The sequence below is a fragment of the Metopolophium dirhodum genome, chromosome 2 (genome assembly GCF_019925205.1).
Source record: "Metopolophium dirhodum isolate CAU chromosome 2, ASM1992520v1, whole genome shotgun sequence".
In the NCBI taxonomy this organism is placed as follows: domain Eukaryota; kingdom Metazoa; phylum Arthropoda; class Insecta; order Hemiptera; family Aphididae; genus Metopolophium; species Metopolophium dirhodum.
The window spans coordinates 32,203,279-32,227,463 of NC_083561.1; the positions used below are offsets into that span (position 1 = coordinate 32,203,279).

The 24,185-nt window shown below is 28.2% G+C and overlaps 1 protein-coding gene across 1 annotated transcript in view; it reads right to left on the reverse strand.

Moving 5' to 3' along the window:
- The window catches only part of LOC132938442 (uncharacterized), a 36,225-nt gene extending 24,298 nt beyond the window's left edge, over positions 1–11,927 (reverse strand). The window contains exon 1 of the mRNA XM_061005276.1: positions 11,508–11,927. The gene's annotated coding sequence lies outside the window, so the exon portion shown is untranslated. The remainder of the gene's footprint in view (positions 1–11,507) is intronic.
- Positions 11,928–24,185: the final 12,258 nt, after the last annotated feature.

Below are 24,185 nucleotides of genomic sequence, written 5' to 3' on the forward strand. Positions count from 1 at the left end.
AAAAAATGATGTATGAAAGTGATAACTGATAAGGCAGGAATAAAACTGACAGTAAGACGATGTACATAATAGTGAAAAATAATCCGTTACACTCATATGAGCATCTTCAATTTGATTTACTTTGCAGACCGTGCAGCCCCATTATACCATTATAGAACATCGTTACTTTAAATTCTTATTTTTTTAATTCATACAAAACCAACCATGTATAAATAAGGCTAAATTATATTGTGTATTTGTGTATATTGAAAACCATCAAGTGTGTCTATTTGTAAGAGCATCACGAGGTGAAACAAAATGGAATAATTTAAAAAGAAAAAACAATTTTTCCAGATTTATATGACGTTATAATTTACGTCAGACTAAAATCTAAAAATATCGATAAGTATTTGATTGTTTTATTTTTTTTAAAACTATATACATTTTTTTTTGTCGTATTCATTTAAATAAAGTGCAGTGGTGCATCAGGGACTCGTACTTGGGACGTTTACAGGCCGGTTCAGTCAAAGAAACGAAACACACGAATGGTGTCAAGGACTGTGTTTATAACGACAAAAATAAATTACAAGCAAAAATACTCGTGTTTAAAGGTACACGCAGCTTGTAGGCTGTAACAACTAACAGTACACAAGTCATAGGGAGCAGCACACACGTCATACACTATACAAACATTCTGGTCACCTAGTGCGTATCATATTTTATTCGCAGATCTCTTAACTGGTCCGTCGCGGGTCACCCAAAACGTTACATAATACGGGTTTCTTATTGATAAAATTGGAAATCGTTTTGTACCTATACCTACATAATATTTTGACCTTGCATGATTAAAATGGGTGAAAAATTAACAGTAGTTTTAAAATGTATATCAACAACCATGAACTCTAACCAAAAGTGTGTGTGGCAACCCGATAGATGATACCACGCCGCCTAACGAAATCGTGCAACAAACAAAACACGTTGCGACGACAGTATTAATAAATAATAATACATATCTTATTGCACTAGTGCAACATCGATGCGATGGGTTGTTTGAAACCAATTTGTATAATATCCATGATTCAATCGCGTTAATTCAACACATATGCACATCAGATGCAACGTAAGTCGACAAATTACACCAAGACACACTTCAAAGATAACTGGCGCAATATTGAAAATAATTAATTACTTAGGCCATCATTTAGGCCGGAAATGTTAAATTACTTTACCTTTACGACCCCTCGGGGTGTGTTTATCAATTATTTTGTGTATTTTTCATAAGCAATACCTCTATTTCCAACACAAACAATTTAAGTACCTACTCAGCTAAACAAGACATATAACACACCCAAGTTGCAATATCTAGGTATATAACATATACCAGACAAAATACTATGGATATACACTTAATTTTATTAAAAGCGAACACGTTTGAGGTTGACGAACTATATAATTTACAATTTGTTTATTTTCTCGTAGTCAACAGGATTTTTGTGAAAATTTGAAGAAATATGCGAACCATCACGTGACATAATCTTTACAGTTTGTAAACGTTTTGCAGTATTCGTACGAATGCTGTACCTACCGCATCTAGTATACCTATACGCAGCAGCAGTGGTGGATTCACGGTTATTACACACGCACCGGTGTAATATATAACATTATATATTAGGTACCTTAAGCTGAATACGGCTATACCGGTCGTTCAGAAATGTTTTGAAAGCGTTAATTTTTAATTGAAGTACACACCGTGACATACGGAACATGTCTTACTTTAACCGGTGCGTATATTAGATCCTTTTACTTTATAATTTTCGGCCGCGGTTCGTATAATAATAATCGTAAAACATACAAATAAATGTGTCAGACTCACTGGCGTCGACCCGGTTAACTGTAGGTACCAGAAATGCGTGTACGATATCGCTTAAAAAAAAGCGCAAACATTCACACACACACAAACAGATAAAAGTAGTTTCGCCCGCCAACAGTTTAAATGTTAAAATGATTGAATTCAAGCCGCAGGTTTACACCGATACCAAATAATGTTTTGACGTGCTATGAGATCCTATGATCAGTGTCTGCCGGCCGGCCAGAATTTAATTTTCATTATTATTATATGAATTTATATTACTGTATGCCTTCTTCTCACGGCAAGAGCCGTATAGCCATGACCTCCATTTTTATATTTATAAAGAAAAAAACGCATAGCGCCTAAAACATAATATAGTATACATGTATATAATACGTATTTTGCCGTCGTATTGAATTTCACACTGAAACACATCCACGGACAATATCATCCTAATTACAGTTAGGGGGCGCCAATAGCCACATCTGTACGATAATTATTGTCCTCGATCCGACCGCCACCGTCGTTTTCGTGCAGGTGGTATACCACCACCGCCATTTGAATGGGGTGGTGTTAAGCACTCACAGACCGTTTCATTTCTAACATATCCTGGACACCTGATCAGAATATCATAAAAAGTCTCACCGAAGACCATTGGCGTAGATTGGGGGGGGGGGGGTCTAAGGGGGCCATAGCTCCCTGGATTTTGTTTACCTCCCCCCCCACTTAAACATTTTTAGTTACATTTATTGAATATACGTTGTGTTTACTAGAAACATAATAGGCTATATAATTTCATAACGCCTATGCCGAGGACACTATCGATGATGGTACCTGATATATTTTCTGATGTAGGTTTGTGATTATTATAGAGAAACATTTAACAGTTTTTTTTTGCAGTATTACGAAATCGAAGTACCGTTAAAACGATTTCACCCATCTGCTGACTTCAAAACAGTTTAAGAATTATTCCATGTGCGAAGCCAAAGCATCACGCTATCAACGATTTCGGACGCGGAATTCACGATTATAGAAAAAACGTATAATATTTCGAGTAATAAGTTAGAATGCGTACTGTCACTGCCACTGCCACAGCCAATCTTTAATATCACACGCTCGTCGTTTTACCGATAGTGTTTTATGGGAAAATATATCGGTCGACCGGTGGAATATAATTTCATTTTCTGTAGGTTTAACGCCAATAAATGTCGATACTTATATTATTTTATTATTATGTTCGCGTACCCTGTTAAACAGAGAGTACATACGCAACAAGTGGGAAGAACGCGCTCAGAAACATAAACGATTTACTCATTAAGGAAAGACGTGAATAATAATATTATGCAAGGAACCGGTTGTCACTGCTGCGACATGGCCCCAACTGTTATCGAAACTCTAACCCAAATGCCCGAGTCGGTACAGGTTAGGTTAGGAGTGTATTTACGTCGGTCAGTGACCGTGGTTCGTCTGCAAATATTATATTATGCGTGGTATAGGTATATTATGTATGTTGCATATATAATATTTATATTACTTCAATTATCTTCCGAATGTTTGTGATAATAATATAAGTTTACATGGTTCACATTATTATTGGTTTTTTATAAATTAAATTGTTGACCAACGTATTGCCGTATGGGTCTTTCACTTGACAAATTATTAAAAATAAAAACATATAAGTGTAATCTTGTATATATTATTCATCCACCAAGACATTTTCAAACTATTGCTATACACATATAAAATACACGGTAATGGAGCAGTTTTGAAAATAAAAATAATAAATTAATTGCGTAGGTTACTAATTAGTAATAATTATTGCTTAATATTATAGCATGCACAAAAAACTATAGTAAACCTATTTCGTCCCGGTATCATTTAAATATAATAATATATTATAACATTAAAAATAATTGTTAAATACTTTTATAAACGGTGTCGAAGCAAAATACATCGAGAGTTGTGAATTTACAATGAATTGAATGTCAAAGAAGTTTTAATTATTGAAAATTCTACTACATAATATTATCCCATTATTTAAAATAATAAGGTATAGATACCGCTATATTATTTCCTAATAATTTATATTTGTATTAGTAATACCATTGATTATAAAGTTATAATATATAAGTTATTATAGTATTTATAATCAATGGTATTACATATAACACAAGGTATAGGAACTTATAATACAGTTAAGTTTAAAATATGCATTATAAGTACCTACGTATAAAAGTTTTGTTTATGGCTGCACTGAACAGCAACTATCAGGATACCTCCACCAAGTTGATGTGATTTTTTAGTTTGCTATATAAATATTAATTACTTAGTTTATATTTATTAATAGCTACATTAATATTTATAATAACAAAAAAGAAATTTGTTTTGATTTCATTTTATTCTGATTTTAGGAAAATTCACCAAGTTGATGTGATTTGTTGCATTAATTTTTTTTTTTTAATAATTAAAATAACACATTTTAATACAGAAACTTTTGGCTATCTATTGAAAAAAATTTAGGATTTGTGAGTATCAACAAAATATATTTAAAATATTATTTGATAGTTGGATAACAACTTTTTTTCTATAATAATATATAATACTACTATCGTATACCTATAATACATATTAGAAATAATTCAATTGTTAATGTTTATGTATCTAATATATTATTGTGATAAATCGTTTAGACACATTGAACTTGCTCCAAGCAATCTCCATCAAACAAAATTAGCAATCATAGAATCTTCGATAGAATTGTGATTACGGTCCTTGAGCTCTTTTAGAATGTGAAAGGTATTTAAATAATATTTTCTAGTATTGTAGGTACATATTCTATATTATATAGTATATTAATATATTATACACTACCTACATAAATAATATAATACATGCAAGTATTATTACTAGATATTATTGTGAACGAAGATTTTCACGGAGATTTCCCGTTTTTGTTTCATTCATAACTAATTATTTTTCAAATTAAAACATTGATTAATTTTGTTTGTTGAAATAAAATTGGTTATTAAAAAATATTTTTTACCATTTTAAAATTAGATAATTGATATATATATATATTTGTTGAACTATTTATTAAAATATATATATTTGTAATGGTAATTAAAAAAATCTTAAATGATGTTAAGTCATTTAAACTTGAATGGTTTTTCCGAAATGTATGCTAAAAAAATTCAAAAAAACATTCGACAAAAAAATAAATTTAGGTACTGATTAATATTTTTACCACCCCCCCCCCCTTCCACAACAATCTCACAAATCTGTATGATATAATATGTTAGCTAGATTTATAATTAACGCTTATATAAATACACGAGTGTAAAATGTAGGATATACAAAAATGTATAGTTTTTAAACGTTTATTTTAAATTGTACCACTTATCTGTAATTTAATTTACAAAGGTAAGCATATTAAAATAATATGTAAATGTAATAATAATAAGTATTAATAATAGTAGATAAATGATAAGTTAAAAGTAATCACCCTGCGGCGGAAATACTTTTATCTTAAATTTTATTTTGACCTTACATCTTTTTTTTAAAAATACACCTAAAATAATGTATACATTTGATCGTATGGTCAATGCACCCCGAGGCGAATCGTAGAAGATGGATATCGTGACCGGACGAAAAACGATATCGTTGTCAAATTGGAGCATAGCCAAAGATAAGTGTAGACACGTTCCATTAAAATATTTTTGTCATCGGTTATTGTAACTATTTTATTATATTTTGGTCTTATTGTTATGATTACGATATTTTTCTCTTTTGCAATATGTTTTGTTATTTTGAGTGTTGTACAATGTTGACGGAAGTTTTCCAAATTATGGTAAGAGACTAAAACATTTATTTTTCATCGGTTAATTTTCGACACTAGTCCTTGAATGCATTATTTTGTATTCGATTAAATCAACATGATAAAATCTAAAAGAAAAACTTTCTCCGCGTAGTATTTCCTACATATTTTATTATATTATACGTCCAATGAAACCGCATTATTGTATTAACTTAACTATATGAGTTGATTATGAAAGTAATGAAGACACACGCAGAAATAATACGTAACACTATTTTTTCATTACTATTTGGCTGTTATACAAAACATATAAAGATCAAAGTTAATAAACGTCCTTAATTAAAGGTTTAATTATTTTCATTAGATTCATTTAAAAAAAAAAATTACAAAAAAATCATTGACATATTATTATTATAACCAGCAGTTTTAACAATAAGAGTTTAACTGTATATATTCATAAAATACGCAGTGAATTTGAATTAATAGCAGATATGATATGTTCGACATGACGAGAAACCTGTATTAATGTATAGATGATTACTTTGAAAAAAAACGTATGTAACTTTAAATTTTCAAATTCACAATTAATACTGCAGAGTTGTAGGGACACGTTGGTTAAATTCTGCAGTAACTTAATATATAATATGTAAGTGTAATAAAATAAGAAATAGCTGGTCGTGATTGATAGAATGATGATAAGACCATTAAGTGCAAACTGTAATTTAATTTCTTGTCATTATATGTTGCATACAAGTCAGATGATCAGACGATCAGCAATGTTAACATCCGTGTTCTCAAATGGATGTAATAATAGGTAATCACCGCCCCCGCTGTACGTCGCCTCTTTGTTGTCGTTTTCTTCAATAAAATGTGACGTCATACTCAAGTATTATCTACTATAAATGTATACCATACCGAGATAAAAAAGACTATTAAAATTACAGGTGCGAAAACAGTTATATAATCTTAAATCTTGATACCCGACATAGTATTTTGTTGTTGATAAGGGTTATAAACAAATAAACAAAGATATAATTTTCCAACACCTGTGTGAGTACTTTAAATTCATAATGCCTATAATCACAAAATAGACTTCACTATTTTTTTATTTACCTGCCACCAAACAATACAAGAAAACTAAATGAAAATCAAAAATCAGTTCTTGGATTATATTTTGCATGTGACTTAGAACACTCGAAAACAATATTGACGTCAGGTCTTTAGTTACCAGATCAGTTCCTGGTTTTATTACTCTCAATATTATAATATACTCACGACGCAATTGTATCATCAGAACAAGGTCGCATACGTCGACTTTGTGTTAATTATTATTATATTTAATTAATGTACGAACCCGCCGGGTACATGAATGGTGCAACTGGGTATTGTATGCCAAGTATATATATTTTTTTTTCGTACACCCATACGCGTGCATACGTAGGTATTTATTCCTTTTTGCATGTTTCAAATTACGTGTAACAAGTGTGTCGATACGTATTGCGATTTGCGATCCGAATATATCATCAGCGATTACAAATAATATTATATACTGACAAGTAATCAAAAATTGCAATCATATTTACTAAATAGGCAACGTAGGTAGTGAAAATATCCCGTTTGACTAATCTTTGCTCGCTGATATAATATAATTATGTAAGTTCAGAAAATTATTTCTTTAACCAACGCCAATCATTAAACACAAGCAGTTAGATTAGTAAGTTATAACTAAGACGTGAATGTAAAGCCAAAAAAGATTTTATTCTGAGTTCTTTAAAACATTCCCTGTGTGCAAAATATGTTTTCATAGATATTACATAGTAGTCACATTCAGACATGTGAAGTTTATAATTTTGACTCAGAAACTTCTCTGAGACATTACCGTGACGCTTAATGCCCAGTATTATGAAGTTAGTGTATGCGATGTCATGCAATTGCTTCCCCAGCACAAAATTCGTTTTACATATATCAAAGAAACTTTAAACTTTAAATTATACTTTCATTTTTTGAGCTGTTTTGATAGTGATTTTGATTGATAAAGCTTTTTTAAACTTTTAAAGGCCATTTTTTTATGTATATATTAGGTATAAAGTCAATTTTAATAGTAATGGATATTTGTTCGACCACCACTCCACTACTTACGTCAAATATAATGGAAAATATAATAATATAAATTGGCGAATTGGTAAACTGTGACACTTGTACATAAGGCGAAAATTAGTTGTGAACTTTCGTCAGATAATACATTTTGTTCAGGTAAATATTTGCGAAATTTTGGAAGCATTTTACCCAATAGTTTTATGATTTTATGTTAATTTTATAGAATAGATGTTTTAATCAAATAACCAATGTTTTATCTAATAAAGCTTATAATAATGATAAAAACACGAGTAAAAACATTATTAAAAACTTTCATTGTTTACCTATGTTTGACATTAAATTAACTTTTTTTATAATAATAATAATTGTATACTAAGAGGACGTACCACCCGCATGTGTTGTCTCCGTCTTACACACGTACGATATAAACAAAACGCGTTTACGCAGTCTGAGTATAAATCGCTCAATTTTGGTTCTAGAGTAAAAATACCTACTTTAAAATTGAATTGTGATAATATGTCTGATGGCAAGTCGTTGCGTTTTTCCCATTATACATAATATAACGTTCATTATATTGTTTAGAAATAGTAAAAATTTCAACATTTTTAGAATATCTTTAACTTTTCAAAATTTTAATTTTTTAAAAAAAAAACTCAACATCTTTCCCTCCAAAATATTATCATCTTTTAATTTTGTAAGACAACATAATATGCGGGTGTGACGTCCTAACTGTAATAAGTAGGGAAGTACTGCGGCAAGTACCAAATATTTAGTTTTTGGGATATGTCAACCTAGTAGGCACCTGTTTTAATTTAAAAAAATATACATTATATTTATGCATTGCATATATTACTCAGTATGAGGTATTCGTGTATTTATAACATTGAACGAGTTATTTTTAATACCTAATAAAACAAAATATATTAATGGTTATTAACTAATGTTTTATACTATATAAACTGTAAAGATAATTTTCAAATATTCCTTAGTCACTTTAATACAAAAAATACTTTTGACATTGAAAATAAGATAGATTTTACTGACTTTTAAATGTCCAATTATCTTGAAATTATACTTTAATCATATTAGGTATTACCTATTATGAATAAACATCGTTTTTTTTTAATTTAAAATTAATTATTTGAGTTTTAGCCTTAAGAGTATATTTTATACCTTGAAAAAAGGTCTGGTTATTACTTCAAGAAACCATAGATCAAACATTTACTTGCATTTTTACTGGATTATTATTGTTTTGTTTGCATCTTCGTCTTCTTTAAAAAGAAACGATGTAATCATAGAACGCCATTACGTAATAAGTAATAACAATATTAACAACTGAATTATTACAGTCATACATACTCACTGGATTGTCTGCAAATGTAAACATAATATAATCTTACGAGAAACCAACTCGACCCACTGATCACTGGTACAGTACAAGCTCTATCGAATACAGCCACACAGGTCGAGTGTTTAATGTGCACGAAAACCCGTTTTTTAAGTTTATAGAACCGTACTCTAATGTGTCGTAACTATTATCAAGGTATAATATTGTTTAATGTTTAAAATATGTTTTTGAGTAAATACAAATTAACGAATACCTACGAGGTTCTTCTTACGATTGATATGGTCTTTGAATCTTCCGATTATTATATAATAAAAATGTTTATAATATAATTTATATTAATTGATAAATCCTATAGATAAGATCTAAAAATAATACGAATAGTACCCAATAATACACCCAATTCTTAACGTTGATTACACTAGAGCCGTTTCGTGACGGTTCTGTATATTATTTTAAGTACCGGCTACGCGACATATTATATTCATGAAAATATTCATCTTTTATGAAACAACGATTACCGCTAATTTAACATTTTTATATATGAAGACGCGTTATGGCTTAACATTTTAAGGGACCGTCGGGAAACATGCAGTTTACATAGTCAATAGACAATATATGTTATTATATGTATACAATTATAACACATCTTTAACACGATAGACGAGATGAGTAAGATTTCTCAACGAAAAGCAGCCGCAACCACCATCATTTACCTTATACACGTATACAATTCAGCCTTGTAGGTGACTTTTGATTTCACTGTATAATTTCACTGTATAATTTATTTACTTACTTAAAGAATGTGAAAATGCAAATAAATGAAACGTAAAAAAAACATAGTTGACTAACCGGATTGCGAATATGGGATAATGTTCACCATTATTTTGTTCGAAAAAAAAATAATATTTTATACGATTGTGAAAAAAAAACTCGTTTAATATGATATTTTTCGTAGTTTTGTTAAACAATTATGTGACCCCTTTCCGAAACAAAAAAATAAAATATAGCTGGTTGTATTTTAATCTATCATAGTACACGATACTTGTATAATCCTCAAATGTAAGTGCACGGGAGAAGATCTATGTGTCAAGTACCGCTATGGGTATCATTATTGCCAAACACGTAGACGTAGGATTAATTAAATCCATGTTAAATCCATCTTGACTTAAAGAAATAAGAGATCTAGTCACAAAAAAAAAAATATAAACAACAATAATAATTGTTTCATTAAACGTTATTTATACCTACTGGGAAATTAAAAATAAAAATGATAATAAATGTAAGATTTAACTTGAAACTAAACTAAAATGAAATGAATGATATCAACTGAATGAATACATTTAAAAAAATTGGCAACCTTTTACATATACTAATAAAATATTATAATAACATTATAACAATATGTATGTCAATACTGGCGGGGTAGCCAGAAGGGCCGAGCACTGCAAACCTCCCCTAAAATTTCAGTAAAATGTAAAATACTTTTAGTGTTTTATGAACGTATTACCAATGGTGTGTCTTAAAATTGTTATGTCTAAAAATGCTACAAAAGTCTAAAATTCCTACTGAACGGCATCAGCACACCAAACTTATAAGGGATCCTAGTTAAGCTTCCCCTCTATATGGCTATAATATAACAAATTATCAACAAAATCTTGGCTACGCCACCTCGATAATACTTAATATTACAGACATTTAAAGACATACATTTAAAACAGTAGTTTGGACAGTCAGTCATGCATTACCTATGTTAAAAGAATCGACGAAAGATAACCTACACTATATTGTATAATATGAAACAGCACATCCAATACGGCAAAAGGAATAAATCAAAATCTCACTACCAAATGTTATGCCTACACTTAGGTATACAAATACACACACACAACCACATATTATTATAATAGTTTAATAACATAGACACGTTTCTATTGAGTCATGGTAGGGTGTAGCGAAGAGAAGCAGGAGTCAGTAGTATCCACACAAGACAGACAACCCCAAAACCCGAACGGAATGTACCTAACCCATTGTATTCACCTGACCGGGTGTAGGGTGGACTAGCGGTGGTTACGCTCCCCCCCCCCTTCTTCCCCACACACACACAACACCAGACGAACCTGTTTTTTTAAAAATATTTTTTATACACATGAGGTGCGGTAGTATCATATTATTATTATTTAGTCGTCCCGTAGCACATCCGAAACGGCATAATATTTTAACAATATTATGTATACCTACCTAAACATGCATTCATAACTACGCCGATTGTGTTAGGTACGTGGAAATAATTCACCATCGGGTGATTTGGTTCATCCATATCGCGTTTTTGATGTAAATAAGTAAGCGAACAGTTAGCGATGGAATAAAAAAAATTTGAAAACCGTATAATTCTGCAAGGAAATTGACCGTTGGGTACTCACCAAAATATCACGTCAGTGAATTATTCCTTTATAGGACGTCGTATCTTCGATACCTATATAGATACAGTAAGGTTGTCCGAACGGCACTAGACCCGCAAGATATCACTATTATCGTGGAATCCGTATTCGATTACATGACGTTTTGTCTTAAGCAAATTGACGAGACCGAGAAAAAATTATAACAATACCAATATCGTTTGAAATCCACAAAACGCGCACCGAGTGTTAAAAATATTGTCACAATAACAAAGTGTATTTTTAATGAGCAATAATCACAAAAACGACGTACCGGCGATAATAATTATTATTGTTCGAATTATTTTTCAGAACGATCGGCAACAAACAACGACGTCTATCCGTTAGCCATTGGTGCACTGACTCTGTGGTGGTTTCGACGAAGTCGCGCGGCTGGCACGGCGGCTTTTCACCGGACAACCAATTACCAACTGTGCAGCGATAGTGCGACCGCGCAGTGTGTACCAACTGCGTTACGGCGACGACGCGAAGCAACTGCAGCCACCTCGCGCGTACAGGTAAGTTAGCTACAGGTACACGCCACCGTTGTACAGGTTCTTTATTCGACGGCACACATCCCCTTGTTATATTTATTAGTTAATTATTATTGTTGTGAAAGTTCGTCTTTTTATGATTTTTATATTCAATTTATTGATATAAGTACCTACCTATTACCTATTATCTTATGTATAATACCTAATATATATAGTATTATTTATACTGAAAGCAACAAAAATTATTTAAAATACATTCTACTCTTAATACATTTTTTTATAGCTTTTGTAGCTTTTGTCTATATTGATTACCTACTATTATTCTTAGTATTACGATTCGTAATAGTAATACATACAAAAAATATTAAATTTTTATTTAAATAACACTTGTAAGAATACCTATGTAATATTATTTTGTTTTAAATAGTCATTATTGCACTTAAATAACATTAATAATTGTTTGACAATTTTAAATGTTCATTATTGTCTTACGTACATACAATATACCTAACTTTTCTATACTATTAAGACGTTTTAAGGAATTACATTCCGTCAATTTGACATTAAAAATAAAACATTTAGTAGGTATACCTAACTATATAAGTGAAATAATAAAATAAAGTTTTATGTAGGTACACTTAAAATTATGACTATTTTTCACGAAATTATAAAAAAAATAAATTTAAAAATAAAACGAATAATGACTAGGGAAAAATGTATTCAATGTAATATGGTGTAGGTATTTAAATTTATTATTGTCAGTATAGGTTCTGGATATTTCGTGTGTCTAAAATACGAGCGCTGGAATCATTATTAGGTATACTATTCGTAAAACCGTATGTTTAGGAAAAAACGTCGATTTTATAATACCTATTATACAGTTTATTACATATTATTATTATGTTAGTACGTTAAAATCAATAACTTAAAACTAAAATTATTAAATTAATTTTTTTTAAACAATAATTATAGGAACCTATAGGGACCTACATTGTACGCTGTCTTATATATTATGCACATATCGCGTTAGTTCGATAATGATTATTGATTACATATGTAACGCAGGGACGTCCCTATAGACTGATAGTTTGAGGGAGGGTTTTAAACTCAATCGAATTTAATCAAATTTTAATCATTATTATTTTATACTTCATAGAAAAAATTTACTAATTTTGAAAATTGACTAGCCAGGGAGTAACCTCTTCCCAACCAATTGGGAATTGGGACGCACTTGATGTAAACGTGATGCAACGTTAATATTTTCTATAATTTTTGAAACATCAAAATTGTATGAAACAATCTGTTAGTCATATAATAATAATGATAGTAATAATAGTAATAAATATGACGGAAATCCTTAGCTTTAACAGTGTTATTATTAATATTATTAAACATAAGCTTCGACATCAGGGGTCAAGCTTTTCATATGCTATTATTTATATAGTTTGGTAATCAATTAGGTGTAATAATAAAAAAAGAAGCTTATAGCTTATAACTTTTTGTAGAGGTTCTCTGCTATATTGTGCCCTAACAAAGTATTATTTTATATATAATTATAAAAATAATAATTTTAAAATTACTAGTTTGTTAATGTGAATAAAACCGCTGATGAAGCTAAACGCTCTAATAAAATATTGTATATTAAACCATTCTACAATCATCCGTTTATAAGTCATAACAAAACTATATTTACTGCATTATAATAATGTCACTACTTAAATAATTACTTAAACAATCGTCAATCCCTTGTAACGCTCGTCCACAATTTAAACGTATTTATAGTACTGCAGAATATATAGGTATTTTAATGATTATACTTACGTAAATTTAGAAACAAATTTTATTATAATAAATATAATAACTATTCTGAATCAAATCGTATTAACTTATAAGTCAACCGTACCATAAAATGGTGTGAATATAATATATAGGTTCGTGGTAAAATCGCTTTAAGATTACCTAATAATTTATTTTTTTTCAATATTTTAAGGTTGCTATAAAAAAAACTTATGATGAATTTGATGTGAAATTGTCAAGCCTTGAAGCTGCTGTAAAGATCGCAAATCTTATAATTTTTCTTATCAACATTTAAAGAACAGAAAAATAAAAAAACCTCTTATGAAATTGACGGTTTGAAGAATTTTTTCTTCTATAAAAAGTAAACTCATTTCATAGTATAACCAATACGTTCATCGCTCGGCTCAGAATCTAACAAATCACACATAATGGTTAAACCGATACATAATATATCACTTCACTCAGAATCATTAGAATATTTTAAAATCGAACTGTTCTATTTTTTAATGCACATTATAATTTTTTTAATATATTTTTTCTAATTAATACAGTTAGATACACCCAACTCGCATTATCTTGTGAATAGTTCGTTATATGATGTGAAGTTTTACCAAGTGATGCTTAGTACTGCATCCCACAGAAGTGTTGACTTTGACCCTTTATATCATTAGACCACCAAGTTCTATAAATTATATTATAATTTTAAGGGTCAAAGTTGCAAATCACTATTATAAGAATATATTCTCAAAATGAATGTATTGTTTAATAAAACTTTAAGACAAGATTTTGTAATATGGACAGTCAAACACTATAACAAACACCTTTACGTTTTATGAAAATATTCATAATACGTAATGGGAGCTATAAAAAGAATACAACCTATTAAACGATTAAGTATAAGGAAAATGTTTTATGATGTTGCATATTATAAACAACTTAAAAACAATAAAAGTTTTTACTTAATAATATTATTATCAACAAATTTAATTTACAACCTGATCAAATAAAATTGTGTAAGTAGTAAATGCGTAGTTTGAAGTACAAAGATCCGTTTATGGTCAGTAAAATTAAATTGTATTATAAAAGAAAAATGTATAGGGTTCATTTATTTTTGACGTTGTGTGAGATTATATGAATATTTTAAAAGGCTACAACAACAAGTAACTTGATTTCATACTACCTAGTCCATAGGTACTTAAATTTATCTATAATAAGAAGTACAAAATTAGACAAAATTGTATATTTAAACGAAAAATAACGTTATTAATTATCTTGTTGTAATTATATTTAATAACTAGCCGAATTTTCCGGAAAAAAAATTGTGATTAATTAACTCCTTTTGGGTGTAATTTTCTGTGCATAGGTATGAATGCAAAATCATATTATATTTTAATTTTTAGCCATCCCGCGTGGCGTTGCCCGTGAGTTTCGCTTATGGCTATGCGAACAGTATAATATTATCGGTGGGCATATTTAATTATTATTAAATTTGAATTAATATTCGCGGAGACTTACAACTTTTACGAACATTATACTAAGTACCTATATAAAATATTTAGATTAATTTTAAGCTAAATATATATTTTATACCATAAACCTGTCCACACCGTTCTATGATAAGTCAATATACTCAAAAGTTAATAACAATAAGATATTATTATATAGTTATATACTATTTTAAATAATTAATAACACAATAAATGCGATTTATTCGGCAAAAATAAATAACTCAACCAGCTACTGTATGGTAAAATAAATTGCTAAGAGCAATGGAAACATATTATTATATTAAAATATACTTCAAGGTAGTATTATAAGCTGATAGAGCGTCTCCGCTCAAAATTGTATTTCGTATGTAATGTTTTAACATTATTAATTTTAATTTAACACATCCATTTCAGTGGACTACTTAATACCTATACTAAATGACGAGGTACACTCATCACCTACCAGAGCTAAGCGACTTCTCTAATTTGTTTAAATTATTTTTATTTATCTCTTAAAACTAAATGTCCTTTATCAAATCGTTTGTTATTTTATTTTATTGCAGTTCAGAAAATATTACCATACGCGTCTACTTTAAATTTCACCTATTATTTATCTTTGTATTTTATATCGGTAGGAAATTACTTATTTAAACAATGTTCACCTATTTTGCCTAAAATGTAGATGGTGGTTTTTAAATTTAAGTTTCTTTTTTTTTGAATTTCGTGTATTTATTCTTGAATAATTAGCACAACATGATATAATATATTTATTTATTTGTGCTGTTGACAGACTATGTTTTATTTGTTTTATTTTGTTATTTGTTAAAGTCAACTGGAATTTCAGAAGCAGCTAAATGTGTGTCATTAATGTCATTTGTCACAAGAATACAATAAAATAATCTTATATTCCTTTCTTTTATGAACAGTAAAAAGTTGAATTCTATTATTTTGTTTCAATGACAACAAAACAAAAACAACAACAAATTACACCATGCAATCCATTGTCAATGAATTCATTACGGGGTAGTGACCAAGTATAATCATGTTAATCATAATATATTATTGTCTGTTTTCTCAATCTATAGTCTGACCTATAATATTGGACATAAATAATAATCGTAGTGAATGATATAAAAATATAGTCTTCTACATTCGTAAATGAATATTTGGTATTTGTCTTATTGATATCAACAATATTGCATCGAAGTATGAGTATTTTTGTTCCTTTTACTTTCAATCGTTAAAATATTTACAGTATGTCTTTTAATATTATACGATTATGTGTGTGTGTGTTCGTGTTTTAGTATAAAAATATATATTTACGTTTATCACGTATTTGCAAATATAAAATGTTCCCTTCACTTTTATGTTGATAATCGGTATGAACTAAATAAATACAATTAAATGTGATAAAATGAATAAGGACAATTGCAAATATTTACTTTTATTTGTCTACTGTAGCAAAATATCCAAAAACAAAATCGTCATTATTCTTGCACGGTAGGATAATAAAATAATGAAAAATTAAACAAATAAATTAAAACAATATGTTAAATTTAGACATACTCAAAAGTGCATTATATACACTAACATGGCTGAAACGTAAACATTTCGTTGTTACTTATCAATATTATAGGCATTTAAAAGCAAAATGTTTGGACGTCTGGAAGAAACTGAACATATTTATTTGTCGGGAGTAATAAATAAAACTAAATTATACTAACAGATGTAATGATTTTCTTCTTGTTTGATTATCGATAAAATTTATGTTTATACGATACAATCAAAATATCATATCAAGATTTAAGTATTCAACAGACAACCGACCAATTACAATAAACGTTCCTGAATTATTCGGATTATTATAAATTACAATTGCGCATAATTTCAGGAAACATTAAAATCTACTTAAGGTTACAGAAATAATTGCTTGAATTGTTAATATACACCCAAAAAGAGAGGAGCCTAATGAATTCTTTTAATTTTTAATTTTTAATGTTTATTTGTCATTGTTTAATTATTCAAATAATAAATTCATACTGGCAATTGCACCTGTTTTATACTACCTATATAAAGTGTAAAACTATCATCCAGAAATACAAACTATATTGTTTCAAGTGGTACTCTCGTATCTACAAAATAGATTTGTTTTATTAATGCATGTTCTCTCGAGTCGTGGTCAATAGTTATTAAATAAATAATCATTATAATAGTTTAAAGTATAAGTAAGTCATTGTTTTATAGAGCATCTAGCAAAGCTCTTCGTATTCCGTCAAGGTTGTCCCGAAGTGATATCAGCTTTAATGAAGTATAAGTAAACCCCTTGTTTGCTAACTAGTTTAATAATGGAAACTCTTGGTCTCTTCTTTCCCTCCGTAGAACAAGGGACTTATTAAACAGAAAATTATATTAATTATAAACATATATTTGATAAGATATCTATGTGTGACATGGATCAAGTGACTTGACATGAAATATGGTGTTCAAAAAATAATTAAACTTTCGGAAAATTGAAACTGTTTTCATTATATAAGTACAAAATACGTATATATAATATTACTTACAAGGCTACAAACGATTTAAATTGTAAGCAAAATATATCTGTAGTGTTATAAGTTATAAAAACTTATAATACAATAATAACTATCAAACATAATTACAGAGACGGTTTTGTTCGAACCTATTTTGAATTAGAAATTGCATTTAAAAATTACTTAAGCCCTGTTATAGAGATGTATGGGATAACTAAATACTAGGTACATAGCTTGGCACTTAGATCATATATTTAAACAAAAAAATATAAAGTTAAAAAGAAGCTTATAATCTTAGACAGAAGACAGACGGACTTGGATTTAGATTTCACTATCACGTCACGCTCAATATACACTGTTTATTATTCTGTGAAAAAAGCTCAAATATCAATAGTTGTTTAGACAGATTTTGAAATTGTAAGTTATTTATAAAAGTTGTTATTAAAAATGATTTATATTTATTATATATTATTAAAATATTAAATATTGTTAGAGATTACCTACTAAATTTGCAGGATTACCTAATGCAAAAAAAACCTTTACATTTCATAAAAATAATATACCTAGATTATAATATAGGACGTAGTCTATGAAGTTAACACATTTTTCTATTTTGTAAATTATACATTCGAAATTCTAATACGTAATCAAAATTTAATGATACCTATGTGGCTATAGTTATCAAAATATATAATATATCAGGTAGGTAGGAGCATTAAAATTAAATTATAATCAATAATATCAAACGACATAGGTACCTATTATTATAAAGTCGGCATAAAATTATTTTAATACTTTTCAATTAACCGGGAAATAAAATTGTTGATTAATTATATTTGATGACTACTTATATAATATCACAAACATCGCCAATATAATGTTAAAGTAATTGATTCAATTTATACGTGTAGAATTCTAGAATCATTATATTATGTGATTATGAACTCTGACTAATGTTATAACTTATAATGCTAATAGATACCGGCTAGTTCACTATTATTATATTATCTCTGATTAAATGTCGACACTTCACTGTCTGAAGTATGAGCATTTTATTTATAAGTGTCCGCTTGATTAATGACATTACAGCTGTAACTGCAATATGCATTACCAATGAATTATCATCATTAAGTCAATAAATAGTTTTATATTTGACATTTTGTCGAAGGTATTTTTTATGTATAGGTAGCAATGTTCTAAGCAATGAATTAAGCAATGAATTAAGAGTTTGGGCTTGCACGCGTTTGTCATTAATTTATTATTGTAGGTAAGTCCCCTATTGCTGATTTAATAGTTCATTTATCAACTATTATAAATATATAATATATATTATATAATGATTCATTTCGATCTCATACAATCTTTATAATAACGTAAAAGCCATATTTTCGACGTTTCATTATGAAATGCTTTTTGTAGCTTTCAATGATCGAACGCGTTACTCGTGATTTACGACGTGAATTCAATAGGTTAGTATCTACTATATAATTATGTTACTTACGATTATTTGCAATTGCAATAATTACTTTATAATATTATATAATGTCAGATACCTGATAAACGCCATTAGCTAAAAATGGTGTATTGTGTACAGTATACTGTATTCGGTCTTTATGCGTTACTTAAGTACATATTTAATGTTTAGTTTTTATTTAAGTTAATTACATTTTATCTTCATCAAAAATATTTTTTCCAGAGAAAGATTTATCAATCGACACAAATATATTTTTAATTTATATATAAAAATGTTTCAAAAGTATCACAGCTAAAAAATATTTACTCGTTCATTGTAATAAGCTATACCTAAATATTGTATTGCTATCGTATATCACACATGTGACATGCTAAGGATTTAATTTCTTATAATTTGTTTTATTTAATTTATTTTCACAATGAACCACTTGTTCTTCTCTGTATTAATATTAATCCTAGTTCATACAGCAGAATATAAGCTAGGTATATACGTCATAATATAATTCTATAATATTCTACGTAACTAAATATACTTTTAGAAGAGTTTTAATCACGGTTATCTATGTGCGGTTTTATTATTTCCGTTTTGTTTCTACGTTTTCTGAATAAGTATGGTATATACCAGATACCTACTCTACCATAAAGAAACAACCGAAATTAAAAGTTACATCACGTAGTTACGTTATGTTATCTATTTACTATACTTATCTTCTTATATTTACCTCCCACCCAATATAGTATACTGATTGTAATAGCATTTCAATTGTACATTTAAAATTAAACTGAACTATGAATATATTTCGTAAGAGAAACGTTTCTTAACTTCACATAGCAAAACACACGAAATTGTATAATCGTATTGTATTAAAGAGCAATATTTCAATCGTCAGTAGTTTAATATCAAAAAATAATATTTTTAAGAAAAAAGTATTACATTTCAAAGACTGTAATTTATTTACTAATATTATAACGAACGGCCGAGCAATTTATTTTGTATTTATAAATAAATAATAGGATTATGATTATTGCGCATTTATGACCTAATAATATATAATGCAGAGTTATGCGTGTATATAAGTTAAAACAACACACATAATTTTACCTTTTTATTATTTTGCATTGGTAGGTAGTATATTATGTAAACGCAGTACGTAACAACCACCCGAGTAGCCGAGGCAATGCACCCTGGAAAACGCTTTTCAAGCTATATTTTAAGGTACTTTGCTGATTGACGTTGAAAATTATAAATTATAATTGTACAACACTATTATGTCGAGCCATTATAATAATGAACCAATAAACATTTTTTTACCATTTATATGTTTGGATGGTTTAATCAGAAGAGTCTCTGATAATATTATTGATGGGTCTTACAAGAGTAGTGTGGGTATGGCGTAGACCGCGCGTAGTGCATTAACGTTTTATTAAAATATTTTCAATCCTGTTTGCCAAAAACTGCTAAATATCAACGAACATGAGTAATTTAACTTCATTATGCTGTTTAATGCTTTACCATTGCAGGGTGCAAAGTCCATAATGCAAAATATAATATTATCATCTTTATCATTTTGAGAGATTTCATTAATTATTTGCATATATTCTGTGAGCATAATATAGATAATGACGTTGTAATAATAATACGACGTTTTAATAATAATATTATTATGTATAACTAATTACATCATAATATCATACCTAAGTAGTTTATAAAAATGACATCAGATTTGTAAAACATAAACACGAAGAAAGCATTTCAAATTACAATTAGTAATTTTAGCTTTAGCTGTATCATATTATATTATAAAATTTTACTAAAAATAACTATATTAATAAATAGATAGGTATAACTATTGATTTTAAATACTCAGTATTTATAATCAATGGTATAACCTAGGCATAGGTGAAAAATAAATAAACACATAAACTGTAAATTGTAATAAAATTGTTGTGTTCCATTACGACCGCTGTAGTGATAGCAAGCTGTTAACGTGTCGTTAACGACATTTCATTACAATTAAACACGCATTTTCAATAATACAATAATTATTATTGTTTACATTTTGATATCGTATTTAATCTGTTAAGTTGTTAATGGTATTATAAATCCAGTTCCGTTGTGTGAGGTACGTGATGTTAAAGGTCCTTAGTAGTTTTCGGCGAGATTAAAAATTAAAATACAAATTTAACGAACTAAGACATCTGTATTGTTTACCGTTATTATAAAATGTGCTGTACGAAGCATCATTATGCCACATGACAATTGCATAAATTACATTTACGTTTAATAACACAAACCAAACACAATTTTCAATAAAGTATTATTCTTACAGTTTTTAATTGTACGACAACAACTACATTTAAAAAAAATACCTATACTGAATAGCGTTACTGCGAACTACATAATTATTTTTAACATGTATAATTATAAAATATTTTAATCTATACATACAATTGTAAACTAACAAAAATGTTATAAGCCATTATACGAGTATAATTTAAGTATTGATATAGCTATTTAGCTTTTAAACATTTACTACTTCACGTAAAAATAATCAAATCTACTATAATATATTATTAGGTGTTTATTAATTATTGTCTATTATCGTGTTGGGGGGGGGGGGGGGGACTAAGTGGCAAACATTACAAACCCTTATGATAAAATATATGATAGATATATAGACTGATTGATATTTATTTTGAAAACAAACAGTTAATACAAGATTATAATAATTATATACATCAATAAATAATTGTCTGTACACCTTCATTAAGCTAATGCTTGTATTGGAGATGATTATGAGTTCTTGAAATAGTTATATAATAATTAGTAATTACTATTTACTAAAAACGATTAATATTATAATATAAATACTTAGAAAAATACTAAAACTAAAAAAGAACAGGTAAAAATAACGATTTAATTACAATATTATAATATATATGACTATAGAACACAGTAAATTGAACATAGTAAATTGAATAATCATTAATTCTTATCCTATAACTTTTTATTTCTTCTCCTTTTCAATAAATTATTGATAATTTATAATATCTACATATTTTTATTAAACTTATTATACAAAATATGGCAAATGTTGGTACATGTACAATACACATCATGTACAAAATAGTTGAATTATGAATACTAGAATACTCTTTGTGGTAGAGACCCTTTTTATAAAAATGTATAAGGTTAAAAAGTATTCTCTTACAGTCTTACACATTTCTTATTTGAAAAAATAACTTATTTATAGTTTTTTAACAATTTACTATTGTTATCGAATTTTTACCGTCGTTACATTCAATCATATATCAGACATTTTTTTATTTTTCATCGACAATGATATTGACTATAATATTATTATATGTGAAGGGCGAAGGCAAATGAAATATCAAAATAATATGGATAGCTGTAGTCTTGTGACTTGCCAGAATATATTATATTATTATTATGTTGAGTACGCGTTATTTCTTCCTAGTTGTTAGTCATTTGCTTGTATGAATGTACACTGTATACACATTTATTCTACGAATTTTTAGATCATTCGGGTGTTATAACATTCGTGTTGAGTACCCGTCGATATTATGGCCAAAGATAATTAGATAAATTATGTTTTCAAACGATCAGCGAATTACATTCCAAGACAATCGATTTATCGATACTCCTTATTTCCTACAACGTAAAGGTTTGTTGCACCTATATATTTTAAAGGTAGGTATTAATTTACGTATTATGCAGAGGTTTGATTTTGTTTAAATATTGCGGGTTTGTAATTTGTAAATTATATTTATATATCATTATATTATTATTACCTATGTTACACGTACAAAATGTAAAATGGGCATTAACTATAAAAAAAATTCTTAATCTAAATTATCATAAAGTATTATTTAATACTAAGATTTCAACAAATATAATAAAAGGTACACTCGAGGACCCAACCTAGAAGCAAATAAAAAAAAAACAATAATGATAGTAAAACATATTCAGGGCCAACTTTAGAGAGGCAGCAATGCCCGGGCACTAGATCTCGCGTTTTTTACCCAGATTGAGGCCTCAAAGAAAAAACAAGGAAATTGGTTTCAACAATTATATTATTAATTTCAAAATGTTGTTTTAATCTAGAAAACATTTATTAAAAAGATAGGAAAGTGGATGTCGCTCTGCTGTATAGTAGGTGACAAGTGGGTCACTGTAATGGATAGTGTTAAATTTGAATTCAATGATATAATATCATTGTATAAGAAAAACGATTCTGAGCGAAAACGGTCAATCAGCCTATGATATTACCAAGTATATTTGATGATATTATTGTGAATAAAGTAATTTATATATAACCTATTTACGTGGAGTCTTGTTTTAAATTTTCAATCTTTAGCTATAAAAGTTGAACATTTTATGAATTTTTAACTACAAAATAATTATTAAATTTTGAATTTGATGCATTTTGTGAACATTTGAACTATAATTGCTTGTAAAAAAAATTAACACTATGTATTTTTAATATTTTTCCGCTCCTATTGTAACAATATATAAGGGGCCTTTCATTACACTTTCACACTTTTTACCCAACAAATAAAATTTAATTAATATTTATAGAAAAAAAAAACTAAATAAATTGAAAACTGACAATGTCCGTAAACAGCTCAAAAAGAGTCAAAATTTTATGGTGTATAGAAAATGCTAATATAAACATTCAGTGAAATTTTCAAGTATCTACAGACATTAGTTTTTGAATTACAACAAAATAAGAAAATCGTTACATGAGAAATCGAGTGAATATCAAATGTTGTAAAAATATGAATTTCAAACGCTCAAAAAAATTTAATTTGACTTTCTTGTAGACATTTTTTTTTTGATTAAGGTAGACAAATTTATTA